Source organism: Crocodylus siamensis, chromosome 5 (genome assembly GCF_052110815.1).
Source record: "Crocodylus siamensis isolate JL-2025a chromosome 5, ASM5211081v1, whole genome shotgun sequence".
Classification (NCBI taxonomy): domain Eukaryota; kingdom Metazoa; phylum Chordata; order Crocodylia; family Crocodylidae; genus Crocodylus; species Crocodylus siamensis.
In genome coordinates this window covers 139,810,164-139,824,728 of record NC_143399.1, presented here as the reverse complement: position 1 = coordinate 139,824,728, position 14,565 = coordinate 139,810,164, and the positions used below count along the sequence as shown (strand labels likewise).

The 14,565-nt window shown below is 39.9% G+C and overlaps 1 protein-coding gene across 8 annotated transcripts in view; it reads left to right on the top strand.

Annotated features, from left to right (window-relative positions):
• Positions 1–14,565, top strand: part of RBMS3 (RNA binding motif single stranded interacting protein 3) — a 1,078,291-nt gene that overhangs the window by 139,373 nt on the left and 924,353 nt on the right. The window lies entirely within an intron of this gene.

Below are 14,565 nucleotides of genomic sequence, written 5' to 3'. Positions count from 1 at the left end.
GCATCACCGCATTCACAAGGTGTGCTGGTACCTCGAGGTATGTAGAAAAAACATTTAAAGCTGTGTCTATGTCCGAATCAGCATCGAATCTTCAGATCTGGATTTGGCTGAATTAAAGCAGGGACAGCGATCTGAATCAACAAATCGAATCACTGTCCCTGATTCTGGCCGAATCCGAATCAAATAGGGCCTGCTTTGCATAACTGTAATAGGTATATATACTGTAAACAATGTCAGCCATTGAAAGGTCAGTACTCACTAATAATTGAAACTCATGCACAGATAAAATAACAGGTTTGCTTTAGAATATAGAGTAGTGGTGAAACAATAGTAGTTTGGTCTAGCGAGTATTAAATTTAAGACTGGAAGGGTTCCAGGATCATCAAATCCAGTCCTTTGCTCTTTCAGATAATTGTATTACATCATCCTATGCAAAAACTTAACAAACTCCATCTTAAAACTGGTAGTGTTTTTATTGAAAGACTATTCCAGAAACTCACTCAAACAGCAGAAGAGAGTCTTGAGAGCTTTCAAGGTTGGCTCAGTTTTTTATCCAATGATTGTTTAGTATAAAATGCATAAATATTCTAGGGAATAAGAACAAGAAAAAGAATAATTCTGGTGTTGCTTTAGCTAACTTATAGGCATCTAAGTCATATTTTGGATCTGGCCCTAGGGTCCTGGGCTGGAGCTTGCGTGCAATTCCTGATGTACCCATAGACTTTCTGTATGGTCTTTGGCAGGTCACTTAATTTGCAGTTTGCTTCAGCTCTCCTTCTGCATATTGCAGTCAATGTTTCACTGTACAACAACAATGTGTAGATAAAAACGTATCAAGGGTTATGAGCTGTTATTTCTTATGAATGTTATGAAGAAAATATGTCAACCATATGCAAAACCTATGTACTCCGTTAATAAGGTTTTGCTACCATTTCATATTGTCAGATACACCAAAATACATCTAACACAATGGTTTATTTTGAGAGGAAAATGAGGCTTATAATGAGAATTGAAACTTTTAATGTGATAAGAGTCAATTATTGAAAATTAGGTGGTTTTTCTGAACACACTTGGCTAAGAGTCAGCTTGAGCAAATATCTCAGACACAGACAGCTCCATTAATTAATTACAGCTCCATATTTCAGCACATACACTGAAGTTCTAATACCCATACAGAATATTTATAAGGAATACATCCTTAGCAGGTTGAAACAAACTTACATTAATTTGTGGGTAATGATAAGAAGAAACATTTACTGTGTCTTCCAATGGTTCTACATTGGAAAGCAATCAGCGTGGTGGTCGACATAAAAGTGTTGCACAATACAATGTATTTCACCACAGCTTTGTTTGAATGGAAATCTTTTTTGAATAAGTATGTCTGAAGAGGGCAGCCTTTCCTCATGCACTTGGAATTTTCTTAACTTATGAAGGTTACCATACATTGTATAAATTTAGAAGTACATGTTCCCAGTCCTGAGTTTGGTAGTCATAATTACTTGTGTTTTCTTCAATTGCTGTTTTCATTTACACTTACCTAGTGACCCACATCAACATTATTATTTTTTTTAAATACACAACCTGTATACTAAAATAAAACACTATCTTTTTTGTCTAAACACTAAAACACTATTTTTCTTGTCTTTATTTGTTGAGATGTAACTAATATTTATCATAGGAATTTGCTGTTTTTTAATAGGAAGGCTACCGCCAAGCATCTAAAGAGGTGGTAGATACTGTTTATTCAGTCCACGTTGTAAAAATAATTATCTTTAGTGCTAAAATGTATGTATGTACTTAGAGCAGGAAAATGTTCTCTTTCTTTTATTGATGGTTCTCTGTGTCTTTCATGTTTTCAATCCTGACCTGTTCTCCAGACTTCAAAAAAGAGCATTGGGCTGAAAGGTGATGCAGTGCAGTACTTTTTCGTTCTATCTAACATTCTGTGCTTTAATCCTAAGGAAATGTTTAAATTTTTTTCTAACAGTAGATATGTACATTACAGTGCTACCAGGACAAGATGAATGGCTACTCCACATTTAGCAATTAGTGTGATAGATTTAATGGCCTCTTAGAAGAATTTATTGTTGAGGTGAGCCTCGATCATGTTACAGGGAGGGGCATTTGAAGAAGCTAGAATGATATATTTTCTCAGTTACTGCTGCTGTAGCCACTATGTTGCATCTCTCCTCTTGCAGTGACAGCCAAATTTGAATGCCTGTCTCACCTTCTCTTGTGTCATGATTTAGTTTCTACGATAGGCCTAGGGGAGAATCAGAATGAGATGAACACAGAAAGCAAGAGAGAGAAAGCAGACAAAGAATGAACAATGAAATGAACCTTTAGGCTTATTTTCATATGGGAATTAAAAAAAAATGTAAATTGAGGCAATGAATATAGAATTTTACAATTAGGGTGACTGGTCTGGTATGTAAGTCAGCCAATTGTGCAAATAAGTGGTATGTGGATTAGTTGAATATTTATAGAAAAGCTCCATCATGGTTCATATCCTTTCCTTCATGCAGAGACACCCTTGAAAAATACCCTTATATTATCAGGGTACATCTCTGTACATCTCTTTTGCTCCATCATCTCCACTAAATCATGCAAGTTGATCTTTTTTGCATGGTCTTACCCCTACTCTTGGGGACTCTTCGAGTTTATAACATATCTCATTTTGAAGGCATGTGATTCTCACTAAATTATTATTTTCAGTTGCTTTCCTACAGTTTTCATCAAATTATTACTTGATCCTTATAGGTAGAATTATCATTTCTTTGACAGATATCTTTACTGGATCTCTGAAAATCCGACACTTGACATTAACTTCCTTTGAAGCCATCACACAATCTTCTAAAACCTCCATCTGTTCTTAGCTCTTGTCTATTGTTCCTATCTGTGGTTTGGATTCCTCAGAGATACTGCGTTGTATATGAAGCTCCCCTATTTCATTTAATTCACATGGCAAGTGTCTGTCTTATCATTGATCTTATAGTACCCTAATTGCAATTGTTGCCCCTTGGGCTTCTGAAATCTTGAATGTTACTCTTTTTGTCTTAAATCAGTAAGTATCTGGTCAATATAAGTGATGAGAATTACATCCCTGGATACTAATGTATACTTGTGAATGTTCTTATGAGGAGATATGGTTGTATTTACAACCACATAGTGACATGTGGCAATCAATATAATTCAATTCTTGTTAGTCAGAACTGGAAAACTCATACCCAGACCCAATATCCCCCATATCCACCCCCATCTTCACTTTGCAGTTATCCAGGACAATTTTGATGTCATATTTAGAAGACGGTCATATATTTGTTAAAGTTCTGTAAACTAAACTTGTTTCACTGATGATTTCCAGTGAAACCTTATGTACTGATGAGTGATATTGTGCTTTTTGTTCACTGATTGCGTTCAAGCCACCAACTGCTGATAACATAATATTGCTCAGTATAAAACTTCTTCCCATTTCATGCCTTGCAGTTTTTTCTCCACTGTAAACCAGTGGATTTGCTAGCTTTGAAGGACCCATTTCTAACCATTTTTTATGTCTTGAAAAGTTGAGATATGATATCCTTCTAGTTCTTACACCCCTCTGTTTTTCCCACCCTACTGACAGTAAAAAATATAAAGCCATTGCTAATATAGGTCTCAGACTCAGGAGAACATAGAAGCCCTGCCACCATGTCAAAGCTGTACAATCCTTTATCAACAGGTAAATATGGTGACTGACTATTCAAATTTACTACAGTTTATTTGGCTGGAATACATATTGATTGTTCAAGATCATTGTTGTCTACTTGGTACAAATATATCATCAGTAAAACAATAAAATGTTACAATTTTGTTGCAAGTTCCAAAATCTCCATTTAACTTTATGAGCAAAGTAGGTTTAAATGGAAGGAAGAGTGAATGCCTGCACAGTATTCTGGACACAGTTTGATGGTTTAATTTGTCTGGTGCAAAATATGACACATCATCATCAAGTCTTTTACCTGCTAAATTGTCAGACAGATCATCCTTTTGACTGATTGAATGATAAAAGTGGGCATTGAAATCTCTCAGCAAAGATGTGAGGCCAGGATTCTTGTGGGTGATATCTTTTATTAGACCAGTTCAGACAAGCTTTTGAATACAGACTTCTTCAAGTCTGAGGAAAATGCAAGCACAGCTAGGGCTAAAAACAATTGGCAGGGTTGTGAAATTGAAAGAGAGAGACATTCCCAGGAGTAGCTAACAGACAAGAAAATTGTGGAACCATACAGTTGGCCCAATAAAAGATATCACTGTCAACAATCCTTCTCCCTCACATATTTCCTGTACCATTCTGGCTACAATATCATTCTCATATAATATCAATTCCCATTGGTTTCACTTTTTGTGAAGACCTCATGGAATTCATCCTTATTTTGACATCATCTTTATTCAGTTACACCATTTCATTGTAGTCTCTGGCAACAAACAAGTTAATTATGGTTAAATAGTGCAGAGGTGCCACTTCTTGTCTTGTGCAGAGCTCCCATGGGAATGGTAAGTGAGAGGTTAAATTATCTCTGCTATGAATTGCTAGGAAAATAAGACATCTCTAGCTTGAGCCTAGTTTTTATCCTCCTGAACAACAAAATATCTACATGAAATTGGGGAAGAAAAGCCTCATACCAATCAACACATCATTACTTGCTAAACTGTCAGATGGGTCATCTTTTTAACTGACTAAATAATGAAGTGTGTAGCTTTTGGCAATTTCACCTCAACAATTTATGAAAGGCAGAAACTTCGCTAAATTTGCCAGTGACCAAGGTATAGACAGTGAACATAAACACAACTGAGTAGTTATTTGGAATGAGTGCCTGAGCTCTGATAAAAGTGTCTACTCATTGCATTAACTCCATTAAAGTCCCAACACAGGTTCACTGATATCCATTCCTGCGGTTGACAGCTTAGTCAATATCTCTCTTGTGTTGTATCTTTCTGTCATGACATTGATGTCTGTAAGACAGAGGAAGTAATCTTTGATGACATTGTGCAAAAATATTAAGCAAGTAATCATTTTCACTTTTTCCTAACATCTGTTGTTTCATCTGCACGTTTCAAGCTTTGCCACTCATAAGTGTGCCTGTTACGGTCTGTTCAGTATATTCCGATCAAATGACCTTGAATTGTTCTGTTTGATGTTGTACATTTATAGGACTACCCAGTACAGTGGGGGCCAACCATTTTGGCAAGCATGCCACAAATTAGCCCCTCACCCCCTGGCTGTGTTGTTATTGCACAGTCATTTAGTACTTGCATACTCAAGGACTAAATAACTGCTCAGTAACATCTCCCCACAGCTTTGTAGTGATGCTGACTGCCCTGTAGCTCATTACTACTGCGTAGTAGCTTGTTAACAGTGTGCAATAGCATCATGTCATGGTTCATGCCCTGTGACACTACTGCACAGTGCTAATGAGCTATTGCTCAGTAAGCATCTCATGTAGATGCGGCTCTTGAGTACTATTCTGATCCCTTTCCCTTGCCTAATCTGTGGTAGTCCTTCCTGCTCCCTGCCCTGTGCTCTCTGCCTCATCTGATGCTCTGCTTTCTGCTTCCTGATGGCCAGGGTACTAGCAGCTGTGCCATGTTAGTGGAATGTGGTAGCACAGTGGTTAAGGTGTCTTGCTGTGGTCTAGGGGCAAGTGGTTAAGTCGTAAGCTGGACTTGTGCCAAAGGCTACCCCCATTTACCCCATTGTAAATGGGTACCTGGTCATTTGACTGTGGAGTCAAAAACAGTTTGGTGTGACGTTATCTATCTTATTCCACTATGTGCTGTTGATTATAGAAGCCAGCATGCCTTGACTATGCTAGTCCAGATGGCTGTTTGGCCCAGGTATATCCCTGACGTTTGACCAGACTATGGTACTGCATCACCTTTTCAGTTTGTATCTTGCCCTCACTTGACAATTGTGATTATGAAGCATCAGTAACTTCTTCCTATTGCTTTAATAATTATCTTCCAATTATAAGTTTAACTTTCAATCCTTGTTCCTAAGAAGAAAAGCATTTCTGTGAGTTTTTCTATGCCTCATATCATTTCAAAGTAGACAGTTTTTCCTAATAATTCTTCTGGGAAAGAATCAGAAAATTTAATTTTAAATTTATAGTGCTTAAAATTGTCATGGAGTCTTTAAGTATTCATGACTTACTGTCTCATGTCTAATTATCAATATGTCTTTGCTTGCATATTGTCAGTGCCACATTGGTCTTGCTGAGGAATTGTGGGCTTTACTGATTTTGACTGGGTTTGGTATTGTCTGCATTGCCAGTGAATGAAACACTTATGGGATGAACAAAACAGACTAAAAAACAGGGTTTATAATAAGTCTATAAGAATATTCAGTTGAAAGTACATCTCTCATACTAAGATAGGAAGCAAGGCCTTCTTACAGGAGGTACATAATATCTCATCCTACTGAGAGTCTTGACTTCAGTTATCTTTGAATCAGGATCGTAAGCAAGAGAGCTGGTAAGGACTGGGCCAGATTAGGAAGTCAGGATGAACTGGCTTTCTTTGTTACAAATGAATAATGTATTGTTCCAATATATATTGTAAATTATTACCGGCTTGTATATCATCGGCAAAAATCTGTATTGGGACCTTTGTAAAGAACCCATTAATTCCCTTGTTTGAAACAGGTTATCTGCTGACAGCGGTTTTAAAAAAATGTGGACCAGATAGGGTCTAGTAGGTGCTTTCTAGGGTCACGTGTTTTGGTGTAATAAAATTACTTGCTTACTTTTTTAATACATCATTGTGAAGAACTGATGAAGCCCGAGTGATGCTGGAGGCAGTGCTGCCAATCGTTTTGGGGTTTTTTATATGCTGTAACTTCAAGGCGATGTTATACCTCTTGATAATGCAATGGGTTTTGTTTCTCCATTTGTTATTTCTCTTTTTAAATGACTGCTATGGAGGACACTAAATAACATAAGAAGCAAGTGAATCAACAAAACCATGTTTATTAGCAAGTGCCCTTTGAATTACTGTTTCTTTTTAAAATAGCTTTATTAGTTCATGCTATCAGAAGCAACAGACATACACAATGTTTAGCTTCTCTAAAGAAGGCTGTCAGAGCAAGAATGTCAGGGCCTAAAATATTATTATGTTGCTAGTTGCTAGTTGTTACTGTTATTCTGTTCAGCCATGGAGCTCTTGAATTCAGTAGCTAATTTTGGAAAATCTAAGGCAATTAAAAATATATACACATCTAAATACATAGCAAGGTTTAAAATAAATCCAATTTTTTTAGCAGGCTTTGTAAAGATGTGGTTATATCCAGAACTTGTTTAGTGAAATCATTGGCAGCAAGATTTAGGCTAAATATATAAAGAGCTTAACATGTTGGGGAGGGGGGCAGCATAACACATTATTCTCAAAGAAATTTGTTTAAAACTGAAGGTCGTATTTTTTTCCCCAAGAAGTATCTTTCAGATGGTACAGAAGAGGTCTCATTATCTTTCTGTTTTGTTTATCCCATTTTCTCTGTTTACAAGTGGAAAAAATAGTTTTCCTAATTGTCGGCACCAAAAGTGTAGGCTACAATTTCAAAGGGAAGCTGTATTTATACTGGCTTGTATATCATCGGCAAAAATCTGTATTGGGACCTTTGTAAAGAACTCATTTAACTAAAATGAGACAGAAAAAGAAATGACCTCAGTTTCCCATAATTATGCTGGTGCAAAAATAAAAACCAAACCAAACAAATATTTTTGCCACTGATGTAAACATGTACATCTCTTGACTAAGAAGGTACCAATGGAACATAGTCACTTTTTTATGATGACTTAGGAAATGACAAATGTCTAGGTAGGAATAACTACAGAGAAAAAGTGTTTTTATGATAGGAAAAGGCTTGTCAGGAGCTTTGGCAGCCTTACGTGGTTATTAAATGGCACATAAATTTTTGGTTTTTTTCAGAATTGTTATTTCTGTTGCACTTTGAAATTGTCAGTATTTTTGGAAATTTCACCTTGAATTCATCTTTTTTAGTTTTGAAATTTAGTATTTTGTTGAAATTTGAAGTGTATAATAAGCTTTTATTGGTCCGATAAACATAAATCGGGTATAGCATACAGTCACTGGTGGTCTGAAAGTGTGGATAAAAAAATAAAGTCAGTTTTCTGGCTCCTCTCTCGGGGCCGTACACAACATCCCCACATCTGTATCCTTCATGTGTCTTGAAGTTCTCTAACTTGGGTGTTAAACATACACCTATGGGGCAGATCTGGCCAGTAGAGCCATTTCACCCAGCCTGCAGGGCTTCTAGAGGGGTTGGGAATTCAGGGGTAAGGCAAGCCATGGAGCCCCAGTGGACATTAATGGTGGTAGCAAGTAGGGCTGTGCGAAGCTTTGGTCACTGATTCAATTTGGCCCAATTCGGTGGCCGAATCTCCAAATCTGAACTGAATCAAGAGACCCTTTAATGTCTGAATCTAATTGGAACCCTCCAAATCAATTCACAGAAATTCAGAGAGATTTGATGATTCAGACATAGACACAGCTTTAAATGTTTTTTCTACATACCTCAAGGTACCAGACGGCTCGTGAATGCTGAGATGCTGGGGCAGGTGGAGTGTCCCATGGGAGTGTGGGGGAGCAGGTCCCCAGCATGCTTGGTGGTGGACCTGGAAGTGGACCAGAAACAGTTCCGGTCCACTTCTGGGTCCACCCCTGAGTGTGCGGGGGACCTTCCCCCTACCCCCCAGCTTGGTGACTGGTGCCACCTGGGTCTGGGGAGGTACCTGGGGGTCCCCCCGTGGCTGATTGCTGAGTCGGGAGGGTGTGAAAGGGTCCCCTGCACGCTGAGCAGTGGACCCGGAAGTGACCTCACGTACTTCTGGTCCACTTCTGAGTTTGCTATTGAGCACATGGTGTGGGAAGGGGCACCCACCTCACCATCTCAGCATTCATGAGCCATGCCTGGTACCTCCAAGGTATGTAGAAAAAACATTAAAAGCTGTGTCTATGTCCGAATCACTGATTCTCTGAATCAACATCGAATCTTCAAATTCAGATTTGGCCCAATCGAATCGGGGCAGTGAGCCGAGTCAACGAATCGAATCACTGTCCTCCAATTTGGGCTGAATCCAAATTGGAATTGAATATGGCCCATTTTGCACACCCCTTGTGGCAAGGCAACAAGTGATGGCTGTTAGCTTTACAGTATTGCTTACCCTGCTGCTACTGCTGGATTCATATCTGGCTTGGGGAGGCTCTTTGTAATCCAGATCCAGTCCATGAGGAGTCTTTCAGTCCAGATCTATCCCAGGAGCAGAGGTGAGTTTGATAACCCTACTCTAATTTCTTGCTAGAGGAACCACTTATAAACAGTGCATAAGGTGGTAGATTTTATGCATGTACTAGCTCATTTGGTCTCCTGTTATCTGTACCACTTTTTTGCTGTGAACAATATTTTTTCTACTCTCACTAGGCTTTGAAATTCTTTGGAGCTGGTCTAAAGATCCATCAACATTTGCTACAATCCAGGTTTTGATTTGGCATAGTGTTTAAAGCACATGTTCAACCTGAAACAATCAGTACTCCCATATCAGGCTTTACTTCATTGAACTGGCTATTGTCTTGATAGTCTGTTATGTGACTAATGTCAGTTTTTTTGCAAGCTCTTTTTTGCCAGAGATTTCTAGCTTAGATGCCAAAAAACAAATGTCCACTTGGCACTTTTCCCTGCCTTCTGCAGTACTCTTTACTGTACAAATCATCTGGCTTTTCTGAAGTTTTCAGCGGTACTTTAGTTTTTGTCACAGATGAACTGACCCTTTTAGGTAATTGGACTTCAGCTACAGCTGTGAGAAGGAATCATGTGACAAAAAACTAAGTCTGGTGGGAAATATAAGGGCAATCTGACAGTAGCTAGAGACTCTTTCTTTTTAGTTCTCAGGCATAGATTTGAGGAAGCAGTCTGAAGAAAGAGAGCAGAGGCCAGTTTTCCTGAGCATGTGGACATATGACCAGTAGACAAGAGGAGTTAGTTGAGAGAGAAATCTCAGTTAAAGGACTTTCGGGGATTAGAAGTCCCCTAGGTAGGACAGCATTAAGGAAGAGTTTCGAGAGAAAGCAACAAGGTAGGGGAAACCTTGATTAGGGATTAGTTGAGTCTGAAGAATAGGTTTGTGAGATCCTGAAAGCTTTGTATTTAATAAAATGGACTCATAAATATGGGAAGTTGATAAACTTCTACAAGATGAAGTTTCATAACTGAGGCATATGATGAGCCCAAGGTAAGACTGGCTGGTCACAGCTATTATTCCTAATAAAACAGTGAAAATTATCTGTAAATTCTCCTTGACTAGTTTTTACGGTGCTAGTGAGTGCAAACAAGTACTGATAAGCAGAGATGCTGATACAAGTTTTGGTCTTAGTCATAGCCATTAATGGCCAGATTCTCAAAAACATATGGAATATCTTTAAAAATCTCAAATACTTCTAAAAATCTGGCCTGTATGCCATAAATCATTATCCCCTTAGATAACTACTAAGAGGCTGTTTGGCCTCTAAACCTTTTTTGTGGCATCCACATATTCTGAAAGTAAATGGAAGGCCTGGAATATTTTTCAGGCCTTACATGTGTAAATCAGGTGTACCACAGTGTCTACTCCCCTCTCCAATAGAAGGGGATGGTCAGCAGGGCGTACGGGCTGGAGATGGAAGCTGCAGCTTGCTTGCAGTTTCTCCTTCTCCAGTGTGTCTACAGAGGAAGACCAGGACACAGGAGCTTGACCATATGTGTGGTATATTGAAGTGCAGGGATAGAATAACTAGATAGGTGATAAAAGATAAATGTTTACATACAATGCATTTCAAGTCAGCAAATAACAGAGCAGGTAATTGTAGCATTCCCCAAGACCCACAAGAGAAACCTCACCCATGGAATACACAGAGGGTAAGTAAGTATGTCCCAGCAATTGATGGGTAAGCACACCAAAATATAAAGCCCAACAAACAGTCAATAAACACTCCAAAATATGAGATGCAGTGAGCAATTAATAAACACTCCAAAATATATGGCAATCCCAAATACCTCCCTCCTCTACAGGAGTCTATTTTTCTCTAGCATAACCCACTCCTGATGGGGCTATCCACTGTGTCCCTCCCTGGTGGGAAACCCCCAGCCTGAGAGCTCACACTTCCAGCGAGTAGTGGTCCAGCAAGGGTTCCTGGTATTTCATCCCCAGCTAGGCAAACGGCTCTTGCAGTGGGTGCTCTTTCTCAGTCCCCTCATGCGTGTGTGGCTTGTTCACATGTCTGGATGGCTTGGCCTTCTGAGCAGGTTGCAGCCTGGGCCGCCTCGTGCCTGCCTAGGGCCAGGGCTCCAATACAGGCTCACCACACTGCAGAGCCTGTGCTGCCCATGGGCCCTCATGCCCGGCAGCAGGGAATGGGGCCCGAATTGCCCCCTGCCTCCTCCAAGGGCCCTCGGCCCGTCAGTGACTCACCATGCACTATTCAACTTCATGCCTGGGTTGGAGACCTGAGCCACCTCAAGCAGCTCCCAAGGTCCTGGTCCCTCTTAGACCCTCCATGCAGTGACGCCTCCACTGTCTAGCTAGGCTGTCTCACAGTGAGGGGTTGGGGATGCAGCTGCCTGCTGCTCCCATCCAATGGTGGAGTCTTTGGGCTCTTAAGAGCAATTGGAAGTGCCCCCTGAGTAGCTCTTCTCTAGCTCTTCCTCAGCCCCAGATTCTTCTTCCTTCTCCATCCCTCATTGTCTCCTCCACATGCTGTACACTGCACACAGCTCCTTATATGCCCTTTTGGGGCTTCAGCCCAAGATTGATGACTGGCCAGTCTGGGGGAGGTTTGACACAGTCTTCAATTAGGCCCTCAATCCTTGTCTGGCTCCGACGTAGGAGTGGGGCGGACTCCTCCAGAGGCTCCTCCCCTGCTGGTCTCTGATTGGTGGGTTTGCCCCACCAATTGCTTGGCAATTCTCTAAGTCCTAGGAAGATTGCTAATCCAGGCAAAGGTAGGCAAGCCTGCCACACATAGCATATCTCTTCAAAACTATATGTTGTGGACCCTCCTCCATATGTCTTGGTTGCAGAAGTTCCTTTTAAAATTTCCTTTTATATTTTGATGGCATGGCATAATATAATGTAAATAAACCTTTTTATGTCTACACTTCTTAAACACAGCAGAAGGCAGCCTGATGATGAGTTAATAATGATAGTGCTTTCCACTTGTAGCAAATTCAACTCCAAGGGTTAAGCACAAATTCTCAAAAGATATCTAGGACCTTATATCACATTGAAGTTGAGAGATGAAGTAAAAGAGTTAATACCTTTGAGCATTTGGTTTTCAAAGTTCTACACATGTGGGCTAAAGCCAAATCTCTGTCTCACTTACACTAAGGCCCCTTTGTGCTACTTTGACAGAGTAAGAATTTATTATGATTTCTTCCTAATATTTCTGCTGTGCAGGTCTCTCTCTTTTTAGAAAAAAACCTAATTTTAGAATTCTAAAACAGGTTTTTTTGGGGTGTGATTTGCTATGGAAATAATGTACTGCTAAAGAAAACAGGAAAAGCATAGGCCTCTTGGCTATTAATTGTGACATTTGGACAGCCGGAACACACAGTTGTTTTGATGACAACAGCATTGTCTTTCAGAGTGTCTTTAATTAAGAAAAGTGTATGGTGCATCTGGAGAATGAGCTTTGTGTGTCTCATTTTTCAGTTGAACCCTTGGCAGATTCTTCCAGAGGTTCATAAAACATTTGGTTTTAAAAAATACATATATTATTTGTTTTGGATTGTCTACCAAAAGAAAATATTGTTGGGGAAATCTGCCTATTGTAAATCCCTGTCTCGTTTAAGAATTTAAGTAAATTGAACAGTGACATTATTCCTATTATTACGATTTTGAAATATCTCCTGATAAAGTAATACAGAAACAAAGCTGTACCAGTGACTGTTTCTCACAAGTTAAAATGAGATAACAATCATTCTAGAATGCTTAATGATAAGTAGTGATCCTACTGTATACATCTGCAGCTGGACAGCATAAGCATTAAGCTGATATACTTACAAAGCTGCATTATAATTCAGAATTTGATTTGCTGAAGTTTTTGCAAGATAAATATTTTCCATAAGTTTCTTTTATAAATTTCAGTCTGTGTTTAGACCATAGGTGGTGACATAATACAGTGATGAATTAAACTGTGTGTGGAGATCTGAATTCAAGTTAGGTTTCAAGTGCAAGTACCTTCAGATTAATTGTAATTCATATGTAATTCATAGTATGATATTTGCCTGGTTGGGCAATATGACTTGTAGTAATTTTAATTTAAGTGGTAAATTGTATACCACATATAACCTAACAACTGTATGTCACAGTTATACCATGTACATTTAGAACTGAAAAAATGAAACTAATCTGTTACACATCAGGGCTAGGGACAGACATTACACATAAACCAGTTTAAGTGATCAGAAACTTGTTTAAACCTGTAACAGAACAGACATTCAATGCACACAAACCAGTTTGAAAATGGCTGAAACCAGTTTGAGATAAACCTGGTTAAATCAGACTTAACTGATCTGGCTTAAACCAGTTTATGCAATGTCTGTCCCAGACCTCTTGCTGGTTTAAGATAAACCAGACTCCTCCAGCATCCCAGCATACTCTCTGGCTTGGTGGGGCTCTCTGCTCCACAGCAGGGTTGGCCCCTCCCCTCTGCTGCCTCACTGGAGCTTGGCAGTCTCTGTGGGCATCTTCCTGGCTTCTGCTGCCCACCTCCCCTCCCTGCTCTGTGCTGAGCAGGCATTCCCTCGTCCCTCACAGACACCTCAGCATTAGCTAGCAGACACGATGCTGGCTACAGTCTGTGCTGTGGGAGATGACAGAGGCAGACAGGCTTTTTGGAGCTATTCAACAGGTCGCTTAATGTCCTTCCTTGGAAAAGCTGTTTAAGAGCTGTTTGTTCCTCCTCTTCCCCTCACCACTCCCTGCCTGCTGAGCAGGAATTCCCCCCTCCCATCTGCCTTGCCGAGAAGGTATCTGTGTGTTAGCTAGCAGATCACTAGAGCCTTCTGCTAGGACCTGGCCACATCCCTCCTCAGCTCAGCTCTGCAAGGGAAGGGAGGGCTGTTCTTGTGCCCCCCGGCTTCCAGTCTGAGCCACTGCAGGCACATGTCTGAATTTCCTCAGTTTAGAGGGATTGTCTGTATGGTTGGAAACCAGTTCAGCCTAGCCAGGTTAGACTAACCTGCAAAGGTTGAATCTATTCATACTCAGGCTTTATGAATGTCTGTCCCTAGCCCAGAAGTACTTCCCATTCATTTAAACTGTGCTGTTGTAGAACGTGTGCTGTGCTGTAATACTGTGGCAAAAGTGAGATTACAAGGTTGTATTGTGACTGTTTCCCATTAGACTTTGCTTAGCACTTCTAAGGAAGTTAATATAGAAAGGTGAAGGGAATAAAGTATAGGTGCACATCATAAAGGGAATTAGTCAGTATTGTTCATTCTACCACAGTAGGAGAGTTGTGTGGGTACCTACCGTG